This window comes from Lynx canadensis, chromosome C1 (genome assembly GCF_007474595.2).
Source record: "Lynx canadensis isolate LIC74 chromosome C1, mLynCan4.pri.v2, whole genome shotgun sequence".
Taxonomy (NCBI): domain Eukaryota; kingdom Metazoa; phylum Chordata; class Mammalia; order Carnivora; family Felidae; genus Lynx; species Lynx canadensis.
In genome coordinates, this window is record NC_044310.1 from 170,632,621 (window position 1) to 170,658,905 (window position 26,285).

The 26,285-nt window shown below is 37.7% G+C and overlaps 1 long non-coding RNA gene across 1 annotated transcript; it reads right to left on the reverse strand.

The window, feature by feature from the left end:
* Window positions 1-5,142: 5,142 nt before the first annotated feature.
* Window positions 5,143-26,070, reverse strand: LOC115521230. The gene is made up of 2 exons (XR_003970996.1): window positions 26,025-26,070; window positions 5,143-5,207 (listed from the first exon to the last, which is right to left on the reverse strand). It is a non-coding gene; the product is annotated as an uncharacterized LOC115521230 (long non-coding RNA).
* Between the last annotated feature and the right edge of the window lie 215 nt (window positions 26,071-26,285).

Genomic DNA, 26,285 nt, shown 5'->3' on the forward strand with positions numbered 1-26,285 from the left:
CACCAGCTGTCCACTGTCTCCCTCTATGCCTTTGGCCTGTCAGTGTTGGCTCCCTCATTATCATATTTGTTAGTTCTTCTGGGGAATCTGCATCGACATTCCCTCCAGTATGGGTATTTTTTCCTAGCTTTAGCCACTTTTTATCTTTTTGGTGGGAAACCTTGTAACTGGACTCTCCCTATTTCAGTGGGTAGCCTTCATAGAATGTTAACAGATGGTTTAAGCCCCACTTGCCTTGAGGAAGACTTAGACATCCATGTAGGCTAAGCAGTGGAATTGCAGAATATCTTTGTGGACTACACTCTGGCTTGTAGCTTTACATTTAGAATTTTCACATGTTCTTACAGGATGAGGTCTGTTTGCAGGCTTGTGGCTTTGAAGCTTGGGGATGGGGGACAAGAAGACCCATCCCCAAAGGAAGAGAGATAGAGGTGGGTAGGTGAAAACTGATAACTCATAAACTCTGTACAGATGGCAGAATTGGGAGAAGGGGCTGTGTTTTGCCATAACAATCCTTTGGAATGTTACTACTTTGAAAACTTTATGGAGAAAGTACTTATTTTGCTTTTCTTTGGGTTTAGAAAGTAAATCATACACTTCTTTTTGTTCTTAGCTCTGAACTGTTTGCAGTGTAGTTTCTACCCCAGGTGGAAGACTTGGGGGTGGGGCAGAAATTTTCTTTACATCTATTCGCAAGTTCCACTTTTATAAATGCTTAATTGTCCCATGCTCTGTAAAACTTGATCCATGCCTGATGTAAAGGTCCTGGTCCTATTGGACTGTCAGTTAACTGTTTACCTGTTTTACCGGCTTGATTGGGGCTCTTGATTGCAGCAGCTGCTCAGAGGTGCACAGTAGGCATACAGTAAAGCTTGTTGCATTGATCAATAAAATAGATTAGTGAATGAAAGAAATTCTGGAAGTGTAAAGGTAGCATCTTCCATTTAATTACTAAGTCATCAACTTTCTAGATAGCAAATACTATGGTAGGAGTTTGCTATTCTTTTTATCAAAAATGGTTTTATAAGTTTGGATCAACATACATCCAAATGTCATATACTGAGTACAAGGTAACTGACTATTCAGAAAATAGTTTTCTTTTCCATATAGCAAATGTTCTACCTAATTTCCCCCCAGAAGCCAACAGTAGGATGGATGCAGCTTAAAGTAATAAACTAAGCTCTATCTCTGTCAACCTACTTAAACATGCCTGAATTAGTATGAATTTTTTTTTTCTTTTTAAGCAGTGAAATCTACAAGTGGTTTCCAGGAGTTAAGATCTTCTCATTTTTGAAGGGAGAACACTTAAAATCCCCTCCCCCACGGCTGTGTCAGAATTGTATTTTATTAAATAATCTCATGACCTTTTAGTAAATCTCATTTTATAATTTCATCCTTTGAGGGAATCATTTATTTTTCTCATCTTCCTCTTAATTTTGTGTATATTTGTCCTTTCATTTTGGCTTTTAGAACTAATATTAACTTTAAAAATTGAGCTTAAGAAAAACCAGAGTAAGTTGTTCAATTATCCTTGACATTTCAGTGGCATTGAAATGTAAACTTTTTCACAGAATTCACAGCGTGTCCTCACCTTACTAGCTTAGCTGTTCAGTTCATGTCAATAAATTTGTCGACTCTCCTTCTCAGCAGATGCAAATGTTCAGTTATTTGCATGGTTCAAAATGAAGTCTGATTTGAGAAATCCCTGAATTCATATCCATGTTCTCTGTTATGTAAAGTTTCCTGTACTGTTTCCTATCTTCTGGAAAGTTTTCATTAGCTTTGCTGTTGGTACATCAAATATTTGGTTTCAAATACAGATTTTTTTCCCCACTCAACACACAAATAATGTGGGTCAGGGAGAAAACAGAGAGGCCATCTTAAGGGGCCCAAAATGGAGAAATACAGAGGCTAATATTTCTAATTCATAATAAGCAGCACAGTGACAGAGAAGCAGAGAAGGTGCTGGTTGGATGGATCTGTGGTTGGGCATTTGCAGGCAATGTGGGACTGGAAAGGCACTGAGGGGCAGGGCAGAGTTGGGTATTGGCACGAGAACAGTTAGTTGGGCCTATGTTGGAAAGGGGTCGCGGCCAAATGAAGACAAGAAACTAGAATAATATAGATCAGGGTAAAAATCATCCAAATAGTGGGGTGCAGAATTGATGTGGCTATTTAAAAATAATATATATTTTACTTTCTGTATTAATCTGGTAGGGCTGTCATAACAAAAGTCTCACAGATTGGGTGGCTTAAAAAACAGAAAGATATTTTCTCACAGTTCTAGAGGCTGAAAGTCCAAGATCAAGGTGATGGCAGGGTTGGTTTCTCCTGTGGTCCTTCTGTTTGGCTTGCAGATGGCCACCCTCTTGCTATGTCCTCACATGGCCTTTGCTCTGTGGGTATGCATCCCTGGTGTTTCTACTTTTTCTTTTAAGGATACCAATCATATTGAATTAGGGCCCACTCTGACTCTTATTTTAACTTAATCACTTCTTTAAAGGCCCTATCTCTAAATCCAGTCACATTCTGAGGTACTGGGGGTTAGGGTTTCAATATATGGATTTTCAGGGGACACCATTCAGTCTCTAACACTTAGAAAAATATATTTTATTTATTTAAAACTTTTTTTAATGTTTGTTTATTTTTGAGAGAGAGAAAGACACAGAGTGCAAGTGGGGGAGGGGAAGAGAGAGGGAGACACAGAATGCAAAGCAGGCTCCAGCCTCTGAACTGTCAGCACAGAGCCCAACATGGGGCTCGAACTTATGAACTGTGAGATCATGACCTGAGCTGAAGTCAGATGCTTAACTGACTGAGCCACCCAGGTGCCCCAAGAAAAATATATTTTAAAGATATGTCATGTATGAAGTTAGTCTGTGATCTTGGAGTAGTGGTTTTCAAACATTGAAATACAAATTGCTAGGTCCCATCCCCTCCCTATGAGATTTTGATTCAGTAGATCTATGAAAGAGGCTGAGAATTTGCATTTCTAACAAGTTCCCAAGTGATGCCGGTATTGCTGATCTTAGGACTACACACTAGTTGGCAATTAAGGAAATTTACTATACAATGTGACCTACTGACAGACTGAAAGAAGGAAATGGGGATTCCATGGCACTGAAATCTGCCAATACCCTGAATAAACTTGTAAGAGGATTTATGCCCAGAGACTTTGGAAAGGATTGAAAGCCTTGACTTTGGCCTGTGGGATTCTAAGCAGAGAACCAGTTGAGCTACACTGTACCCTGACTTCTAACCCACCAAAACTGTGAGATAATAGGTGGTTTTAACACACTGCTGACAGCGGTAATTTGTCTTGGCAGCAATAGAGAACTAATAGAAGAGATCATAGTTATTCTGTAAAAACCATGTGGACAGGGGCGCCTGGGTGGCGCAGTCGGTTAAGCGTCCGACTTCAGCCGGGTCACGATCTCGCGGTCCGTGAGTTCGAGCCCCGCGTCGGGCTCCGGGCTGATGGCTCGGAGCCTGGAGCCTGCTTCCGATTCTGTGTCTCCCTCTCACTCTGCCCCTCCCCCGTTCATGCTCTGTCTCTCTCTGTCCCAAAAATAAATAAACATTGAAAAAAAAAATTTAAAAAAAAACAAAAAAAAAACCAAAACCATGTGGACAGATCATTCTACCTAAATACATGATTATTCTATATGCATAGGTTGGCTTACACTTTATCAAGTCTTAAAAGGTAAGATAAAGATCTAGCAAACTGTTTCCAAGAGCATGTTCCATGGAGAAAAAATACATGGTATATCTCTCTCTAGAGGAATCACATGCAGATTTTCACATAAAGGCTCTGCTAAGTACTTCAGCAGGGGGCGGGGCAGGGGGGTAATATTCATTGATTTGCCTAAGTCAATAGTTTTTTAGTTTTACAAACATATTTGACCCCTGAATTCTTTTTTTTTTTAACGTTTATTTATTTTTGACACAGGGAGAGACAGCATGAACGGGGGAGGGTCAGAGAGAGAGGGAGACACAGAATCTGAAACAGGCTGCAGGCTCTGAGCTGTCAGCACAGAGCCTGACCATCGGCTCAAACTCACAGACCGCGAGATCATGACCTGAGCCGAAGTCGGATGCTTAACCGACTGAGCCACCCAGGCGCCCCACCTGAATTCTGTAAAAATAAAATGTTTGTGAGCCTACCACCTAAAACTCATTAAAAGCATCTAGATTTTGCTGCTCCACGGGCCATTGATATTGGGACTCTTTTATGCTAGACATGTAGGAAATAATTCCAAATCCCATTTCCTTGGGGTCAAGCTTTGGAATGTCTATTTTAAGAGATAACAATTTGTTGTGAATATAATAAAAAATAAATTCCCTCTCCTCATAATCTATATCTAGATGTTGCAAATACCTACAGGCCAGGCAGATAATATAAATGAGTGAAGTGGGCTGTAAGACAATAGGAAATCAGGTGCCTTCATGCAAACGTATGAGAGTTTATGTAGAATAGATACCTCTAAGTATGGCTATGTCTAAAGATCTTGAACTTCTTAGGTATGGCTAAATTTTGCTTCAAAGTACTTAACAGAAGTTTTCACTCAAACCAGGAATATTTGAAAATTCCATCATATTTTATTTCCTTTTTTTTAGCTTCTAAAATTGTTTTTATTTAATTTATTTTTTAAATTTATATCCAAGTTCGTTAGCATATAGTGCAACAGTGTTTCAGGAGTAGATTCCTTAATGCTCCTTACCCATTTAGCCCATCCCCCCTTTCAGAACCCCTCGAGTAACCCTTTGTTTGTTTTCCATATTTAAGAGTCTCTTATGTGTTGTTCCCCTCCCTGTTTTTATATTATTTTTGTTTCCCTTCCCTTATGTTCATCTGTTTTGTGTCTTAAAGTCCTCATATGAGTGAAGTCATATGACGTTTGTCTTTCTCTGACTACTTTCCCTTGGCATAATACCCTCTAGTTCCATCCATGTAGTTGCAAATGGCAAGATGTCATTCTTTTTGATTGCCGAGTAATATTCCATTGTATGTATGTATATATATATATATATATATATATACACACACACACACACACATATATATATATATATACGTATATATATATAGCACATCTCCTTTAACCATTCATCCATCGGTGGACATTTGGGTTCTTTCCATTATTTGGCTATTGTTGATAGTGCTGCTGTAAACATTGGGGTGCATTTGTCCCTCAGAAACAGCATACCTGTTTTTTTTACCTTAGTTTTTTTTTATTTTTTAAATGTTTATTTATTTTTGAGACAGAGAGAGACAGAGCATGAACAGGGGAGGGGCAGAGAGAGAGGGAGACATAGAATCTGAAGCAGGCTCCAGGCTCCGAGCTGTCAGCACAGAGTCCAGTGCGGGGCTCGAACTCATGGACCATGAGATCATGACCTGAGCTGAAGTCAGATGCTTAACCAATTAAGTCACTCAGGTGCCCCTATTTTTAGTTCTTTGAGGAACCTCCATACTGTTTTCCAGAGTGGCTGCACCAGTTTGCATTCCCACCAGCAGTGCAAAAGAGATACTCTTTTTCCGCATTCTCGCCAATATCTGTTGCTGCCTGAGTTGTTAATGTTAGCCATTCTGACAGGTGTGAGGTGGTATCTCATGGTGGTTTTGATTTGTATTTCCCTGATGATGAGTGATATTTTTCATGTGTCTGTTGGCCATCTGGATGTCTTCTTTGGAGAAGTGTCTATTCATGTCTTTTGCCCATTTCTTCACTGGATTATCTGTTTCTTGGGTATTGAGTTTGATCAGTTCTTTATAGATTTTGGATACTAATCCCTTATCTGATATGTTGTTTGCAAATATCTTCTCCCATTCCATCGGTTGCCTTTTAGTTTTGCTGATTGTTTCTTTCACTGTGCAGAAGCTTTTTATTTTGATGAGGTCCCAGTAGTTCATTTTTGCTTTTGTTTCTCTTGCCTCTGGAGACGTATTGAGTAAGAAGTTGCTGCAGCCAAGGTCAAAGAGGTTTTTGCCTGCTTTCTTCTCGAGGATTTTGATGCTTCCCTGTCTTACATTTAGCGTTTTCATCCATTTTGAGTTTATTTTTGTGTATGGTGTAAGAAAGTGGTCCAGGTTCATTTTTCTGCATGTTGCTGTCCAGTTTTGCAGCACCACTTGCTGAAAAGATTGTCTTTATACCATTGGATATTCTTTCCTGGTTTGTCAAAGATTAGTTCGCCATACGCTTGTGGGTCCATTTCTGGGCTCTCTATTCTGTTCTGTTGATCTGAGTATCTGTTTTTGTGCCAATATCATACTGTCTTGATGATTACAGCTTTTTAATACAGCTTGAAGTCTGGGATTGTGATGCCTCCTGCATTGGCTTTCTTTTTCAAGACTGCTTTGGCTATTCAGAGTCTTTTCTGGTTCTATACAAATTTTAGGATTGTTTGTTCTAGCTCAGTGAAGAATGCTGGTGTTATTTTGATAGGGATTGCATTGATATTTGTTCTTCCTATCCAGGAACATGGAATATTTTTCCATTTTTTGTGTGTCTTCTTCAATTTCTTTCATAAGTTTTCTATATCAGTGTACAGATTTTTAACATCTTTGGTTAGATTTATTCCTAGGTATTTTATGGTTTGTGGTGCAGTTGTAAATGGGATCAATTCTTTGATTTCTCTTTCTGTTGCTTCATTATTGGTGTATAGGAATGCAACTGATTTCTGTGCATTGATTTTATATCCTGCGACCTTGCTGAATTTGTGGATCAGTTCCAGCAGTTTTTGGTGGATTTTTTTTCGTTTTGCATATAGTGTATCATGTCATCTACAAAGAGTGAGTTTGACTTCCTCCTGACCATCTTGGATTCCTTTTATTTCTTTGTGTATCCCGATTGCTGAGGCTAAGACTTCCAATACTGTGTTGAATAACACTGGCGAGAGTGGAGATCCCTGTATTGTTCCTGACCTTAGGGGGAAAGCTGTTAGTTTTTGCCCATTGAGGATGATATTAGCATTGGGTCATTCATGTATGGCTTTTATGATCTTGAGGTATAATCCTTCTATCCCTACTTTTTTGAGGGTTTTTATCAAGAAAGGATGCTGTATTTTGTTGAATGCTTTCTCTGCAACTATTGAGAGGCTCATGTAGTTCTTGTCCTTTCTTTTATTGATGTGATGAATCACACTGATTGTTTTGCAGATATTGAGCCAGCCTGCACCCCAGGTATCAATCCCACTTGTTTGTGGTGAATAATTTTTTTTTAATGTATTGTTGGATCCAGTTGGCTAATATCTTGTTGAGGATTTTTGCATCCATGTTCATCAGGGAAATTGGTCTATAGTTCTCCTTTTTAGTGGGGTCTTTTTCTGGTTTTGGAATCAAGATAATGATGGATTCAGAGAAAGAGTTTGGAAGTTTTCCTTCCATTTCTATTTTTTGGAACATCTTCAAGAGAATATGTGTTAAGTCTTCCTTAAATGTTTGGTAGAATTCCCCGGGAAAGCCATCTGGCTCTGGACTCTTGTTTTTTTGGGAAATTTTTGATCACTGATTCAATTTCTTTACTGGTTATATGCCTTTTCAAATTTTATATTTCTTCCTGTTTCAGTTTTGGTAGTTTGTGTGTTTCTAGGAATTTGTCCCTTTCTTCCAGATTGCCCATTTTGTTGGTGTATAATTGCTCATAATATTCTCTTATTATTGTTTTATTTCTGCTATGTTGGTTGTGATCTCTCCTCTTTCATTCTTGATTTTATTTATTTGGGTCCTTTCCTTTTTCTTTTTGATCAAACTGACTAGTGGTTTATCAATTTTGTTAATTCTTTCAAAGAACCAGTTTCTGGTTTCATTGGTGTGTTCTACTGTTTTTTTGTTTTTCTATTTTGTTTTTTGTTTTGTTTTGTTTTGGTTTCAATAGCATTGATTTCTGCTCTTATCTTTATTATTTCCTGTCTTCTGCTGGTTTTGGGTTTTATTTGCTGTTCTTTTTCCAGCTCTTTAAGGTGTACGGTTAGGTTGTGTATTTGAGACATTTATTTCTTCCTTCTTTAGAAAGGCCTGGATTGCTATATAGTTCCCTCTTATGACTGCCTTTGCTGCATCCCATAGGTTTTGGGCTGTGGTGTTATCATTTTCATTGGCTTCCATGTCCATTTTAATTTCCTCTTTAACTTCTTGGTTAGCCCATTCATTCTTTAGTAGGATGTTTTTCAGTCTCCAAATATTTGTTATCTTCCCCAATTTTTTCTTGTGGTTGATTTCGAGTTTCGCAGTGTTGTGGTCTGAAAATATGCACGGTATGATCTCGATCTTTTTGTACTTTCTGAGGGCTGATTTGTGTCCCAGTATGTGATCTATTCTGGAGAATGTCCCATGTACACTGGAGAAGAATGTATATTCTGCTGCTTTAGGATGAAATGTCTGAATATATCTGTTAAGTCCATCTGTTCCAGTGTGTCATTCAAAGCCATTGTTTCCCTGTTGATTTCCTGTTTAGATCATCTGTCCATTGCTGTAAGTGGGGTGTTGAAGTCCACTACTATTATGGTATTATTATCAATGAGTTTCTTTATGTTTGTGGTTAATTGATTTATATATTTGGGTGCTCTCACATTTGGCGCATAAATGTTTACAATTGTGAAGTCTTCTTAGTGGATAGACCTTTTAATTATGATATAATGCCCTTCTGAAAATCTTGATACAGTCTTTATTTTAAAGTCGAGAGAAGTATGGCTACTGTAGCTTTCTTTCCTCAACCATAGCATGGTAAATGGTTCTCCATCCCCTTACTTTCAATCTGAAGGTGTCTTTACATCTAAAGTGGGTCTCTTGTAAACAGCATATAGATGGATCTTGTGTTCTTAGCCATTCTGTTATCCTATGTCTTTTGATTGGAGCGTTTAGTCCACTGACATTTAGAATGAGTACTGAAAGATAGGAATTTATTGCCATTATGTTTCTTGTAGAGTTGGAGTTTCTGGTGGTGTTCTCTGGTCCTTTCTAGTCTTTGTTGCTTTTGGTATTTATTTATGTGTTTATTTTTTTTTTGTCTTTTCTCCCCTCAGAGAGCTTTCTTAAAATTTCTTGCAGGGCTGGTTTAGTGGTCACAATTCCATTAATTTTTGTTTGGGAAACTTTTAATCTCTCCTTCTATTTTGAATGACAACCTTGCTGAATAAAGAATTCTTGGCTGCATAATTTTCCAGTTCAGCCCTTTGAATATATACTGACACTCCTTTCTGGCCTGCCAATTTTCTGTGGATAGGTCTGCTGTAAACCTGATCTGTCTTCCTTTGTAGGTTAAGGACTGTTTTTCCCTTGCTGCTTTCCTGATTGTTTCCTTGCCTGAGTATTTTGTGAATTTGACTATGATATGCCTTGTTAATGGTCGGTTTTTGTTGAATCTCATGGGACTCCTCTGTGCTTCCTGGATTTTGATGTCTGTGTCTTTCCCCAGGTTAGGAAAGTTTTCTGCTATGATTTGCTCACTAACCCTCTACCCCTTTCTCTCTCCCTTCATCTTCTGGGACCCCTATGATTCTGATGTTGTTCCTTTTTAATGAGTCACTGATTTCTCTAATTCTTAAATCATGCTCTTTTGCCTTAGTCTTCCTCTTTTTTTCTGCTTCATTTTTCTCCATAAGTTTGTCCTTTATGTCACGGATTTGCTGCTCTGCCTTATCCATCCTTGCCGCTGTAACATCCATTTGAGATTGAAGGTCAGTTATAGCATGTTTTATTTCATCCTGACTAGTTTTTACTTCTTTTATCTCCGCAGAGAGGGATTCTAATCTATTTTCGACCCCAGCTAGTATTGTTATCATGATTCTAAATTTTACTTCAGACATCTTGCTTGTATCTCTGTTGATTAAGTTCCTGGCTGTTGTTTCTTCCTGCTCTTTCTTTTGGGGTGAATTCCTTTGTTTCTTGATTTTGAAGGAAGAAAAGGAATTAATAAGGTAAAAAAAAATTAAAATTAGAAATTAAAAATAACACACACACACAAATCAAATAAATGATGCTAGATCATAGGTGTGTTTTGGTCTGGTTGTTGAAAGGAGCTTGATAGATTAGAGAAAAAAGCAGGAGGGAAGGAAAACGTTTGAAAATTTGAAGAAATGAATACAATGAAATAGAATAAAATGAAAAGATGGAAGTAAAATAGACTTTGAAAAGTTTACAAAAGATTAAAAAAATGTAAAAAAAATTAAAGAAATATTTTTAATAAAAATTGGAAATAAAAATAAATTTTTTCTTTTTCTGTATTCAAGAAAAAGAAAAGAAATGAAAAAGAAAAAAAGAAAATACAATAAATGGACCAGCGAACAGATTGAAATTATTGTTTTCCCCTATAGAAGTCAAACTATGAAGCAATTTATAGTTCATAAACTAAGCAGGTGGAGAGACTTGTGATGTTCCTGAAGAGCAAGGTTGGCCCAGTTGGAGGGGCTTAGTGTAATGGCTCTCGTCTCCATTAGATGGCACTACTTAGCTTACTGCAGTGAATTGTTGTGGCTCTTGTAGGTGTGTATGCGCATGCACAGAACGGGTGAAAATGGTGTCACCCAGCTACCCAGTCTCTAGTATCAGAACTCTGTTCTTCCTGATCAGCAATCGTGCGCCCATCCTTTGTCTCTGGCTTCTGTCCATTCCCCGCTCTTACACTGTCTGTGACCAAGCCGTCAGGTTGCCAGGTGACACCTCCCTCCTGAGTTTTATCTCAGATGTGACTGTGTTTCCCAACCCCTCACTTCTGAGGGATTGTGGTTTTGTCCTTCTCAGACCTTCTGGGGGAGGGTCTCACCGAACAAAGGCCAGGTGCTGGCTGCACCCAGGAACGTTTGTTGGACCATGCTGCTGCCGATGCCCAGAGACTGTGGGTGGGTGCCAGCCCCAGAAAATGTTCACACAATTGTGTAGCAGCAGTGTTTCAGGGATGATGGAAAATCTCAACACATATCTGGCACCAGGCTTCACCCTTAATGACCTTGTTCCAGCACCAGCGAATGTGATTGTTCTCTGGGATCTGCTGGCACCTTTGCCTGTTGGGGGGGGGGGGGCGCTGCACAGCCTCTACGGAGTATCTTCCCAGCAGGGGAACCACCTCTTGTGTGGCCTGAGGACCCCTGGACCTCACTCTACTCCTGGGGATTTTCCCTTCTTACCAGAGCACTGCCAGGTATCTAGCTACAGAGGTTCAGACTCTGTGTTCCCTCTGTTTATAGAGTCTTAATGGAATTTAAACTCTCTCCTTTATCCTTCCTCCCTTTTTAATTCAGTCCCTGTGGCTGTTTCCACTTTTCCACTTTGTCACCAGCTTCTTTTGGGGAGGGGGTTGTCAGAAAGGGGATAGAATAAGAATTTGAATAAGTGAGGCTGTGGTTTATGTGTTCATGTGGAACAATGCCATGTCTTTTTGCCTTGAAGTTTTAGGAGAGGTCAAAAGGCTGAGAGCATTTTTGGGGACTCTCACATTCTAAAGTGAGGTGCTTGGCAACCTAGGTAGCACTTGCAAAGGGGGTGGTCAAAAATGGATTTTCTTAGCAATCATCCACCACACATCCACATATCACAGAGGGTGAGGCTGAAGAGGCTGAGAGAGAGGATTTATTGGAGACAGTTGTCAGTGTGTTGGATTATTCGTCTTCATCAACCATGCCCCCAGCGAAGGTCATGGGTAGGGGGATGCTTCCCTTTTACTTAAAATCTAGTGGAAAGTTTGTCTGTGTCCTTTTGGATGTGAGGGACTCAAGGGTTGATATTTGAGTCATGCCTGAAGAAAGCTGACCCTGTCCCTTCCTGATCATAGAGGAATGAGGGTTGTAATAGAAGCAAGCTGCACTCCCACCAGTAGTGAGGCAAAAGTGAGATTTCTTGGAGACAAATATGGAGCCTATGGATGGTGATAATCAGAGACTTCTTCAAAACTAACCTGCCCAAGACTATTGGATACTGAGATCCAAAGAAGAGAAGGTGAACACTGGGAATGTAATGGATAGCAGCAGGGAGCCAGCTGGAGGAGAGGCCCTATATGTGCCACTGGGAGTGTTGACTTGCTGTCCAAGGTCCTTAGTGAGGGGGTCTCTGAGGTACCTGCAAAAGTCACCTCATTTCCATCCTGAGAAAAAGGATTAGGTTTGCACATCTGCCACATATATGGACACCAATCCTAGATCCTACCTAAGGCAGTTGTGTGAGACACTTTCTTTCTGTACTCTTAACCTTTTTTCCTTCGCTGTGCTTTGACCCTGGAGGGAGTGGCATATGGGAGAGGAAGCAGGGCAGGCTTACCATATCCCTTCCTTCCTTACTCGGGGTTCCCAACTGGGGTTGGATGTGATTTGAGGGAACAGAGAAGTTCTAAACTGAGTTTTGATTTTTACACTGACCTGGATAAACTTACTTGATTTTATACCTGTCCATGTTTTTTTAAAATGCCAAAATGAAGCTTCCACTTATTTAATATGTAATAGTGACTGAAAAGCCATGGGACCTGTATCAGATTCTGTCTAGAAGGGGGAAATAATGAGTCCATGAAGCCAGTTTACTGGGGAGCAGTAAGAAGAATATAGTTGCTTTCATCTTTGAATGAGTCCAGCTCACACTCAAGAAAAGTAAGTGAAAATTGAATTAAAAATTTTTTTACCTTTGATTATTTTTTTTTTTTTTACCTTTGATTATTAACTGAACTTTTAAATATGCCACTGTTCTGAAACTGATTCACATGAGACTCTGGATTTATTGGAATTGTATATATAAGATAAGAGAAATGGATTAGATGATCTTTCATGTCTCCTCCAAAACTGTATTTCCATGATTTTAAAAACTGATATGATGCTTTGGAGTGAATTTAGAAAAGAAACTGCTGAAAGCTAAATACCCTTGTGTGGAATTAAAATAGCTTCAGAGCAGTGTGTCAGTATATATCGGGATTGAATTTAGTGTGGGAATTAGATTCCCAAGTTACCTGTAAGGCAAAAATCTGGCACATCAGGAATTACCCCTGAAGATCATAAAGTATACTCAGTAGTTTCTTAGGAATAAAGGACTAGATTTCTTGAGTAGTCTACCACCCATTTATTCATATGATAACCCTATGCGTCCTTCGAACTTCATGTCAGATGCCATCTTCTCTGGAAAGCCTTGTGCCACATCCCTCTCTATTTGTGCCATAGGTGTATGCTCCTGACACTGTCTGAACTTTCTCATCACAACAGTTAGCACATTCTGTTGTAACCACCTGTTTATTGTTGTAGGATGTTTAACAATAGAAGACTATCCCAGAGCACTGTAAAGAGCCATATAAATGTTTTCAGTTTCTCAAGGGATGACTTACTTTTAAGAATGACACCTAACACGTAGCCATGGTCTGGATTTGGATTATAGCTACTTAAGAAAATTGGATTTAGATGGTGAAAAAGAGACTAATATGCTTTAAAAAATTGAATGTTTCCAAGTCTGCACAATTAAATCGCTTATAGTCTGATTTCTTTCTTCCTTTTCTTTTTTTTCCCTGTTAACTTTGCTTTTGACGGACTTACTCTGGGCTTGCGACTTGCCTTAGGAAATCAGCAATCCATCTAAAATCTATTAATGCTCTAATTCTTTAATAAACATTTACATGTAATATTTGACTCATATAAAAGAATACATAACTTACATTTAAGTTATGAAACATAATAATGCAACAAACCCTTGTGAACTCACCTCTCCACTAATAACCAGCAAATTAGCAGTAACATTGAAGCTACTTGTACTCCTTACTCTATTTCTTTGCTGTCTTTCATAGCAATAATATTTAGCAATTAATTGCTTTTATAAAAAATTACCATATATGAATGCAAATAATATATTTTTAATTTTTCTTACTCTTAGCTATATTCAGTGATATCATACTGTATGTAGTGTTTTGTGATTTGTTTTTTAAAAAATTAAGATTATGACTATGAAATTAATTATTGTATATAGTGCATATTGGTAGATAGTTGAGTGTGTTGTTTACATTTATTTATTTTCACTGCTAAATAATGTTTCATAGTGTGAGTGTTCTCTGATTTATTCTCTTGGGTTTGGACACTTGGGTTTATAAAAATCAGTTTCTTTGCTGCATAAACACTGCTGTTATTACCACTTTTGAATGTTTCCGGCTGAACGTGTGCAAGAGCACCTGCAGGGCACGGCTGTGTTTTGATGGGATTCAGGACATACTACTCCTAAATCTGGCACCATGGCATACTACATATTTGAAGCTGAGAAAATCTGAGAAGTGGCATGTGCAGGAAAGCCCTTCCCCGGAAGCAGTTCAGAAAACCCTCATGCCTCATGTGAGAGGTACTCTTCCTATACTTGGAGGAAAGGAATATCCTTATCTGCAAGGTACCAAGAGGAATCTGAATGAATGGGCCTCGCTCTTTCCCCCAGTTTACTACACTTAATTTATACTCTTTCTTTTGCCCTTTCACATGTTTCCATGACTCCACTCTTCATCAAACCCAGCATAAAACACTCAGATTTAACCACCTTTTTGGGTCTTTGTTTCTTTATGAAGGTTTCTGTGTCATTGGAAATTTACACTAAATAAATTTGCATGATTTTCTCTTGTTAATCTGTCTTTTGTTGCAGGTGAGAAATTAGAAAGGTAGAGGAAAAGGATATTTTTCTCTCCTATATTGTATACCTATATCTGCACATCTATATCTATATTTATATAAATACACACAATAGGAATGTAATGATTGAGTTGTGGTAAATTCATATGATCAGATATGTAGGAAAATGCTAAAATGTTTTCCCACTGATGGCACAAATTTTACTTATACCTGTTATTTAGGAATTCCTCTTGCTCCAATGCTTGTATACCATCAGATTTTTAAAGTTTTTGCCAATATAGTAAGCATAATATTAATTTTACCATAATGGAATTTTTGAGAATATTTTCATATTTTTATTGGCCTGTTTTGTTTCTTCTGTGAAATGCCTATTCATATAGTTTTATTATTATAGAAATCCTTGTATATTCTGTAAATTACTCTTTTCTCATTATATATTGTGTAAAATTGTCTCCTGGTTTGTGGCTTGTTCCTTTTAGTTTTCCTAAAAAAATTCTATTTTCATGAACAAACATTTTTAATTTTAATGTTTTCAAATTTTTCTTTAAAAAAAAATGGATACTTTTAACGTTTTGATAACCTTTCCCTTTCCTGACGGCATGAAGATAACCTACTAGATTTTATTCTAAAGTTCTGTAAATTCTGCCTCTTTATATTTAAATCTTTAGTCCAGCTGTGATAGATTTTTGTTTGTGGTGTGAGATAGGGATTCAATATTTTTCCCTAAAGGATAACTAATTTTTCCAGTTCCATTTACTGACTGGCTTCTGATTGATCTCCAATGTCATGTCTCTCATATAACAAGTTTCCTTATTTGTATAAGAATAAAAATAGTCTAATATCATTTAACATTCCCTTGAGTTTGAACTCTTGGAAGGCCAGACAGTGTTTTGGCAAAGTGTCTATGGTAAGATAAGAGAAGAAAAATCAATAAAAGGTGATCTTCATTAAGATCATTAAATGATAAATGACAGCATAATACTTTTGCTAAAAAGGTTTTTTTATTATAACCTGTTGTTTACCAAAGTTGATAAATATTCCCCTAGAGAAAGTTATAAAAAAAGGTTTAGAATGTCATAATATCATTTGCCTGAACATATAGACTATTAAGTTCTGAATCTTTGGAGAATTTAACTCCTTCTAGCACAGATTATTGAAACAAACAGAAAAGCTTGATATTTCTAGAGGATGGAAAACTTGAATAAAATTCAAATTGATTTCACATGAATCTCATAAGTTCAAATAAACATTTATGGTTTTATTTATTTTTTATTATTTTTTAAATGTTTTATTTTTGACAGAGAGAGAGACAGAGTACAAGTGGGGGGCAGAGAGAGGGAGACACAGAATCCTGAAACAGGCTTCAGGCTCTGAACTGTGAGCACAGAGCCCAATTTGGGGCTCAAACCCATGGACCTCACGGACCGCGAGATCATGACCTAAGCTGAAGTCGGAGGCCCAGCTGACTGAGCCACCCAGGTGCCCCAGAACATTTATGGTTTTAAAAAACAAAAGGTACATCTCTAGGGCACTGTTCATCTCAGCTCAGGTCTCGATCTCTGGGTCATGAGTTCAAGCCCCTCATTGGGCTCTGCACTGGGAGTGAAGCCTACTTAAAAAAAAAGTCTTAATTCTGCAAATTAAAAAAATAAAATAAGCCACCTGGGTGGCTCAGTAGGTTAAGCATCCAACTTCGGCTCAGGTTATGATCTCACAGTTGGTGGGTTCAAGCCCTGAGTCGGTCTCTGTGCTGACAGAGCTGTGCTGTCTCCCTTTCTCTCTGCCCATCCCCAACTTGCACTCTGTTTCTTTGTCTCTCAGAAATGAATAAAGGTTAAAAAAATAAGTAAAACAGTACATTTCTCTATAGCAGATTTCTCCTGGTACTGGATAGGAAGAACTGGGGTGCGTGGGGGTGGGAAGGTAGCTGCATAAGATGGAAAGCTTTCATGAAGCTTGTTCCTGAGAGATATTTCACCTGACTGCTCAGCCAGAACCTTGGCAAGCTTCGGAGAAGCAGTCAAACTTAATTATACTTTTCTTAGAATGGATTTGTTATTATAAAGTATGTTCCAAATTGACAGTGTATAGAGAAACTACAAATTCTGGGGCAATTCTGCCCTTAGTAGGCAGCAGCTTTGGATTGGGCCTCTTTAGTCTGAAATATTTTAATGCCTCTGGGTCAATCATTTCTCTCCCAAACTAAATTAATTTATTTGCTGAGTGATGAAATGCCAGGTTTTGTCTTCCTCCTATTTTGATGAGGTGGGATAGACTTCTGGAAGGTATTTTGTCCTGTTGTTTCTTTTCTGTGTCCCTAGAACCAGCACCTCGTCTGTTAACTCTTTTTTGGGCCCTTCTCTATAGTTCTTTCATTCCAAGGCTCACACAGGCTCCATTGTCTTCTGTCTTGTCTTCCAGAGAGCATTTGGAGGCTTGAGATCTCTCAGACCTGGAAGGACTCTTCCTATAGAAATAATACAGGATGCTCAGTTAAACTAGAACTCTGGATAAACAGTGAGTACTATTTCAGTTTGAGTGTGACCCCAATATTGCAAGGAACATACTTACACTAAAAAAAGTTTTCATAGTTTTAAATACTAAATTCAAATTTAGCTGGTATCTTGAATTTTTATTTCCTAAATCTGCCAGTTCTCCCCTTCCCTTCAACCAGAATATCCAAACAAAGACAAAAACAAAAACAAAACCCAAAACACACCACTTAAATCATCTGACCTAGGCATATGCTACTTTCAGCTTTTCTAGTTTTAGAGTCCGTGCACAACCTTTACAAAAGTATCCTGATGGTATCTGTTCATAAATATGGGAATAGGAGGAGCGGGACAACCTCCTTTCTATCTTCTGACTGAACTGATTGAATCCTAGTAAGGTATAATCCTTTACTGCTCTTTTGCCTGTTGTAGATTTCTCTCATGCCTTTGCTCCTTTCCTTGTACAGTGCTTAATTATGTGTCCTTGACCCTCCTGACCTATTGGAAACCTCTTTGGGAAGAAGGCTGAGAGTAAAGCATTGAGTAGGATAGGACAGTAAGCCTATAGAGGGACTGGGTATGAACTGTGAGTATGGAAGTTACAGAGACAGTACCACGCTTTCTTCCTAAAGTCATTTTATTTGGGTGGTGGGCTGGGTTTATATATCTCTTGTAATACAAGAAGTGATAAAATTAAGTAGTGTATTAAGCAGATCTATCTGTAAAATACAGGTGAATTTGAATCTATGTCTGGATTCAAAACAAACACTAGTATTTGGGTAGTAAAAACAGGGTTTTCAGTGCCTGTGAGTCGTTTCTTCATTGGCAAGGGAAATAAATTTGGAGTTTTAAAATACCCAGCTTTGAATAAATGACCATAATAGAGATGTACACAACACAACATCTTTTAAAAAATGTTTAAAGGACAGGAACTTGTGCTTAATAGAGTATCATGAGATTTATACTTCAATCTGTGGAAGCACCCTTCCTTTTTATTTTTCGATACACTCCAATGAAAGATTTCAATAAAAAATCCAGTGGGACTACATGATAGGGTCATTTTGATGTCATTATGTTCTGACATTATCTGGGAAAGTAATTTAAAGTATTTCATTAGACAAATGCCTTGATGAGATTACAAATAGTTTGAAAGGGCGATACATTACATTAAAAAAAATCAGTACAAGGATATTGAGATAGAATTATGATAATGCAAGTTACCTTCACTTGAAAAAAAATGCTCCTTTCAAGAAAATGCAGTTCTTATTTCACAATTAAATTTATGATAATTGGAATTATAGTATTAAAAGTGATAATATATTTACTTGGCACCAGTCAGCCAACTCTTCAGCATTAAAGTCAAGCAGAAAATGGAATAATTGTCAATGGCCATTTAGACCAAAAAGCTGCCTTTATTTGAGTTAATTATTCAGATCAAATAAAAGAACCAAAGTCAGTCATCACTGGATAGTTTTACAGGAATGCTGTCTGCCCTTTGCAGACCTTCCACAAAAGCCAATGGCTCAATCAGATGCCTAATAAGCTTCAGATAACATCTCAACTTCAGGACCTTATCTAAAGTAGCTGCATTTTTGTCATTTGTCTACCAAGTACCAGCAATTGAACTTGAGTCAACTGAAGAGATACAAAAATAAATAATTTATGAGTGATTTGGCACCCTCAGAACAAGTAGTGCACATTGTTTTATTGTCTCTGGCTCTAACATGAGGCCTAAAGCAGCGTTTTTCAAACTTGAATGTGCTGAACCATCTCCAGGATGCCTGCAGACATCCTTGGGAGATTTCCTCCTAGATCTGCGTTCCTGTTCTAGAATTTTAACTTTTAACAAATATCCTAGATGATTCTGATGCTTATGGTCTAAAGATCTTACTTTGAGAAACACTGACATACTTTCAGTTGTTTGCTACATTTGCCATTCTTCCTTGCCTCTACTTAAGCCCTGAAGAGTATAAGACAGACATAACCTGGGTGTAGGATGTGGGGTCAGAACACATTGCATTTCATTATGATCTGTCCCATTCCATCCAATTCCAAAACTTCAGCAAATATTCATTAGGCCATGGAGTGGGGATAGGGAATATCCTAAGGGGAGAGACCATGTACTCGAACATAAAAATGTGTTTGGCTATTAAGGAATTGGTAAACCTTGCAATTTCTGTATAATAAGGTAACATAAAGAAAGGGAATCTATTTTGTTCTCTCATGTGTCCCAGGCACTTAGCATACTGCCTATCACCTCACACATGCTCAATAAATATTTGCTGAATGTTTAATGAATGAATAACAAAGCAAAGTGAAATTAGATGATGTAAATATGTAAGCAACATTATAGAGGTATATGGAGCAGGGTAAGAGATTAATTATGGGGTTACTGATATTTTCTACAATAGTTTCATCCCTATAATATGCTTCCCTCCAAATGCCACCCCTCATGCCTCTCATGTTACTCATGGAATATGATCTTATCAGCTCATAGAATTTTTAGTGAGAATATTCTGATCTAGGCCTTCAAAACGGGCAGTGTAGAAGAATGGATTGGTCATTAGAGCTGTGGCCTAATCTCAGATTCACCAGCGAGTAACCATGTGGCAAAGAGTCCTAATTTCCCTGGTTGGTGGATTTGGACGGATGATACAACCTGCCTGATTCACAGAAATGGTATATGGTTGTTGAGAACATGGTGAGGGAAGTACTTCAATGCTTGAGAGAAAAATGAGATATAAAATTAGGAGTTCCTAGGTTACCTTCATTATTCAGTACATGCACTTTCCTTAGAGCAAGACTACACAAAGGTTTTTCTAAGGTGAACATGTTGCTCATTTCCCTCCATGATGTTTTCTAGCTGCTCAAGGCCTTCCCATTATGCTACTTCCTCTTTCTTGGGAGTAACTTCCAAATTCCACCCTTTTTAAAAACTCTTAGAACCCATTGTGTTGAAACAATGTTTTTATCTAGGGTTAAAAAACAAACTAATTATATGAAAATTTTAATGAGTAATTACACTTTTGTAGATCATTCTACTAACCTGCTTTCAATTTTAATAGATATTTTCAATTAGAATTTAATAGAGATGACTCTAATTATAGAAATTTCTGGTACTGTGGAAGATGAAAGGAATACGTTTTTGTAGGTAGACCTCTTTAGTGTTCTCAAATTATCTAATTTATTTATTTATTCATTTAAAAATGTATGTGAGTAACTGTGCCAGGCTCTACTTTAGGAGCTGGCATGTATCTATGAATAATACAAGTAAATTCTGGCTTTCATGGAGCTTACATTCAATAAATAAGGAGGAAGGTAAGCAAAATATCGGCCAACAACAAGTACTCTGCAGAATTTAAGCAGACTGGTGTAATAGAGAATGATAGGGTGCTTATTTTATGCTCTGTGATCACAAAAATCTCTCAGAAAAGCTGACATTTATACTGAGGAGATACCAGCCAGGTAAAGATCCAACAGTGTGCTTGATGGGCAGGTTGGGGAAATAGTGAAGTTGAAGGGGAGAGTGATATGAGACCAGACTGGATAGGTAATCTTAGTCTAGGCTGTGTAGGGGTTTGTAAACTGCTTGAAATTGTTTGGGTCTTATTTATTTATTTTTAAAAGTTTTTAAAATTTATTTTGAGAGAGAGCACAATCATGGGAGGGGCAGAGAGAGTGGGAGAGAGAGAATCCTAAGCAGGCTCCACACCACCAGCTCAGAGCCAGATGTGGGGCTTGAACTTACGAACTGTGAGATCACGACCTGTGCCGAAACCAAGAGTCAGGAGCTTAACTGACTGAGCTATCCAGGAGCTCTTGTTTGGGTTTTATTTTAAGTGCAATGAAAAGACATTGGGGTTTTTAAACAGGAGAGTGTGTTATATTTTTAAAAGATCAATCTGGCTTTTGTGAGGAGAATGGCTTGTGAGAGGCCAAGAGAGGAAGCTGGGAGATATGCTGGGAGGCTACTACACCATCTGAATAAACGGTGGCTTTAGTGGAATGGAAAAAAGTGGTCAGATTTATTATATATCTATTTGGTGATAGAGTTAATGGAGCTTGTTTATGAGTTAAATGTGGTACTCAAGGAAAAGAGATAACATATACCGTGCCTTCATATGATACTGTTTCTGTCTAGGAACAATTAAGGTAACTTTGGGAAATAATTTAAATTATTTTTGGTGATTTTGGTTACTTTTTGGTTAAGCAAGTTATTTTACCACCTGGGCACTTTATTAGTCTGGGTGGGTTGCTATACACTGGGTGGCTTAACATTTATTTCTTACAGTTCTGGAGGCTGAGAAGTCCAAGATCAAGGTGCTAGCTGATTTGGTTCTTGGTGAGAGCCTTGTCCTTGGCTTGCAGACGCTGCCTTCTATCTCTTTCTCTTCCTTTAAGGCTACTAATCCCACATGAGGGCCCCACTCTTATGACCTCTAATCCTAATTACCTCCCAAAGGCCCCATTTCACAATGCCATCACACTGCCGGTTAGGGCTTCAACATAAGAACTCTCGGGGAATACAGTTCACACAGTGGGAACATAAAGATGATCAAAACTGGGTATGTCCTGCTCAAATCAGAACTCCTGGCCAATTATTCTTGGTAGATTGCTAGCAAAGATTATATTAGAATACACGCACAAGATTGTTGTTTATTGTTTTCTGTTGTATGTCTTCTTATCTGATGTTATTTAAATTGGATAGATTATTTCTGAGAACTCTCCAATCTGAGATTCATGATTTCATGAAATTTCTGTCATCACTAGAAATATAAATTATTTTTATAGACTGTTGACAGTCAGATTTAACACCATAAACCTTTTGAACAATTAGAGAAAGAGGAGAAAATGGTCACAGGACACCATTTCTGAATTCTGCCTTCACAGTTTTGCATACCTCTCCCAGAATTTATGATATGCTGCATGAAATAGCCCTAACTTCTAAAACCTTTTCTAACCTAAAATAGATAGAAACAGTGAAGGTCAGATAAAGACCCTGCAGCCTGATTTCCCCTTCTGTATCTGCCACATCTTCAGCTGATAATAGATGGCTGCACAGAGGCACAGGCTTCTAATGCTTTCCTCTCCTCTGCCATCAGGGAAAAAAAGATTAGCTGAGATCAGTTACCCAGAGCTGAAAGTCAGAGAGAGTGATGAAAAAGATGGGCAGAAAGAAGGGATCAGATTTCAATTGGATATATTCAAAATAGCAGTCAGCTGACAAGCACCCTCTTCTACTTAAGGGGCTTTGTAGAAACTGGTAATGATGCCATTAGTAATTTTTAGAACAGAAATCTTAACTTCAACATACTGTATTTATTTATTGAGCTGGATAGTTGAGACTATGTTTAGAGAGTCATCAAAAATTCACACATTAGTCATGAATGTCAGTTTCCTACTTCTCTTCTTCTTCAGTAATCAGCTGTTTTCACATATCTCTTCCTTCTCCTGCTCCATCAGGCTTAGCATCCTGCCTGTGAGCCCTGCCCCAGCTCTGTCTGCAGTGGCAAGAAATGGTGCAGAGCGATTCAGAGATCTTTTGTTGGCAATGGTCCCACTTTACCTCTGACCTTATATTGAAGGAGAAAATGACATTTTCTTGTCGCAGCACCTGGAATTGCAATGTACAAATGTTTCAGAGAGCTGGGTGTGATGGGAAGACTGGCTGGGAAGAAACCGTTCAGAGGTTTGGTTGGAAAGCTAGGAAAAGGAAATAATCAAAATAGGAAATGGGTCTGGCAGGAAAAACAAAAAGCATGGGGAATGAAGGTAAACTCAGAAAAACAAGAAAGTAAGACTCTCCCGTTCCTCTTCCCAGTCTTCCAACTGGAATGGACTGTGTGTGATATACTCAGTGAGCACAGTGGCTTAGATACAGCTGATAGAAATGCAAAGCCCATGAGGCAGTTGTAGTGGCAAAAAATAGCATGTAAAAGACCCACTCATCTTGTCTTCAGCCACCTCAAGTAGGGCCAAGGAGGGAGAAGAGAGGGATTTGTCAGTTTATGGTACCAAATAGTGATAAATGTTACATTTTGTGTTTGTTTCAGTTAACCTTATTAAAGTTTTTTAGTCTCAAAAGTACTTAAAAGGTATTTCTGTGGAACGTGAATATGATTTGTTTTAATGTAATAGGTATTCCTGGCTATAGTACATGTTAAATGCAGTATTCCCTAAGATTCTTTCTTCAGCCATTTGCTCTATGCATGTTCCCTGGGTGGCAACATTTGCCAGTGGTTTCGGTTATTACCTTTTTTTTTTCCCGTAAAAGTCAAAGATCTTTACTTATTTCTTCAGCTTTATTGAGATGTAACTGACATAAAATTGTAATAAATTGAAAAATATACAATGTGATATATGACAGTGTGAAAGGATTCTACCCATTGAGTTAATTAACACACTAGTCACTTCACCTTTTTTGCAGGGGAGGGAGCATTTAAAGTCTTTTCTCTTAGCAAATTTCAATCACATCTTAGAATGTTATCAACTATAGTGACCATGTTATGCATTACATGCTCAGCACTAATTCATCTTATAACTGAAAGTTTTACCAGCCTGTCTCTACTTTCTCTACCCTCTAGACCCAGGCAACCAGCATACCAGCATTCTACTCTGTTTCTATGAGTTTGACCTTTTTTTTTTTTTTTTTTTTTTTTATTCCACGTATATGATACCATGCAGTATGTGTTATTTCTCTGTCTGGCTTTCTTTACTTAGCAAAATATCCTCCAGTTTTCTCCATGTTGTTGCAAATGACAGGATTTCCTTTTTTAAATAGCTAAATAATATTTCATTGTGTATATATATATATCACATTTTCTTGACCCATTCATCCATTGATGGACACTTAGATTGTTTCCATTCCTTGGGTATTGTTAACATACAGCAATGAACAGAAGAGAGCAGATACCTTTTCCAGATCCTGATTTCATTCATTTCATTCATCCAGAAGTGGAATTGCTGGATCATATAGTAGTTTCATTTTTAACTTGTTGAGGAATCTCTTACTGTTTTCCATTTTGAACGTTCCCGTTTATGTTGCCACCAACAGTTAGCATATTATCTCCTGCCTTTTTTGCTAATATTCTTTTTTTTTTTTTTTAATGTTTATTTATTCTTGAGAGACAGAGATACAGAGCATGAGTTAGGGGAGGAGCAGAGAGAGAGGGAGACACAGAATCTGAAGCAGGCTCCAGGCTCTGAGCTGTCAGCACATAACCAGATGGGGGGGCTTGAACTCATAAACTGAGATCATGACCTGAGCTGAAGTCAGATATTTAAGTGATTGAGCCACCCAGGCGCCCCAGCTAATAGAGACTCTGACAGGTCTGAGGTGGTAGCTCATTGTGGTTTTGATTTGCATTTTCCTGATACTTTGTGATATTGAGCACCTTTTTTTGTGCTTGCTGGCTATTTGCATGTCTTCTTTGGAAGATATCTGTCATGTCCTATGCCCGTTTTTCAACTGGAATTTTTTTTTTTTTTTTTTTGCTATTAAGTTGTGTAAGTTCCTTGTATATTTTCATTATTAACCTCTTATCAGATATGCAGTTTGCAAATATTCTCTCCTACACAGTAGGTTGTCTTTTTATTTTGTTTATGTTTTCTTTGCTGTGCAGAAGCTGTTTAGTTGGATGCAGTCCCACCTACTTATTTTTCCATTTGTTACCTTTGCTTTAGGTGTCAAATCCAAAAAAAGTCCTGGGCAAGACCAAAGTCAAGGAGCTTACCCACGATGTTTCCTTGGAGTTTTATGTTTCAAGCCTGGTATCCAAGTCTTTTATCTGTTTTGAGTTGACTTTTTGTATGGTGTGAGATAGTGGTACAGTTTCATTCTTTTGCATGTGGCTGTCCAGTTTTCCCAACACCACTTATTGAAGAGACTGTTCTTTTCCCATTGTATATTCTTGGCTCCTTTGTCAAAAATTAATTGGGTATATCTGCATGCGATTATTTCTGGGCTTTCTATTCTGTTTTATTGATATATGTATCTGTTTTTATGCCAATATCAGACTGTTTTGATTACTCGAGTTTTGTAATATAGTTTGAAATTAGGAAGTGTGATATCTGTAACTTTGTTCTTCTTTCTAAGATTGCTTTGATTATTTAGATTCTTTTACAGTTACACACAAATTTTAGGATTGTTTTCTATTTATGTGAAAAGTGCCATTGCGATTTTGATTGGAATTGCATTGAATATGTGTATTACTTTGGTAGTATGAGCATTTGAAAAATACGAATTATTCTGATTCATGAAAATGAGATATCTTACCATATATTTGTGTTTTCTTCAGTTCTTTTATCAATGTCTTATAGTTTTCAGATCTTTCACCTCCTTGGTTAAATTTATTCCTAAATTTTTTATTCTCTTTGATGCTAATGTAAGTGGATTGTTTTCTTAATTTCTATTTCTGATGGTTCATTGTTAGTGTATAGAAACACAACTGTTTTTTTTTTTAGTTTTATTTTTTAAAATTTACATCCAAATTAGTTAGCATATAGTCCAACAATGATTTCAGGAGTAGATTCCTTAATGCCCCTTATCCATTTAGCCCATCCCCCCTCCCACAACCCCTCCAGTAACCCTCTGTTTGTTCTCCATATTTAAGAGTCTCCATATTTAAGTTCCTCTCCCTGTTTTTATCTTATTTTTGTTTCCCTTCCCTTATGTTCATTTGTTTTGTCTCTTAAAGTCCTCATATGAGTGAAGTCATATGATTTTTGTCTTTCTCTGACTAATTTCACTTACCATAATACTCTCTAGTTTCATCCATGTAGTTGCAAATGACAAGATTTCATTCTTTTTGATTACCGAGTAATACTCCATTGTATATATATACCATATATTCTTTATCCATTCATCCATCGATGGACATTTGGGCTCTTTCCATAGTTTGGCTATTGTTGATAGTGCTGCTATAAACATTGGGGTGCACGTGTCCCTTTGAAACAGCACACCTGTATCCCTTGGATAAATACCTAGTAGTGCAATTGCTGAGTTGTAGGGTAGTTCTATTTTTAGTTTTTCGAGGAACCTCCATACTGTTTTCCAGAGTGGCTGCACCAGCTTGCATTCCCTACAATGATGCAAAAGAGATCCTCTTTCTCCGCATCCTCGCCAACATCTGTTGTTGCCTGAGTTGTTAATGTTAGCCATTCTGACAGGTGTGAGGTGGTATCTCATTGTGGTTTTGATTTGTATTTCCCTGATGATGAGTG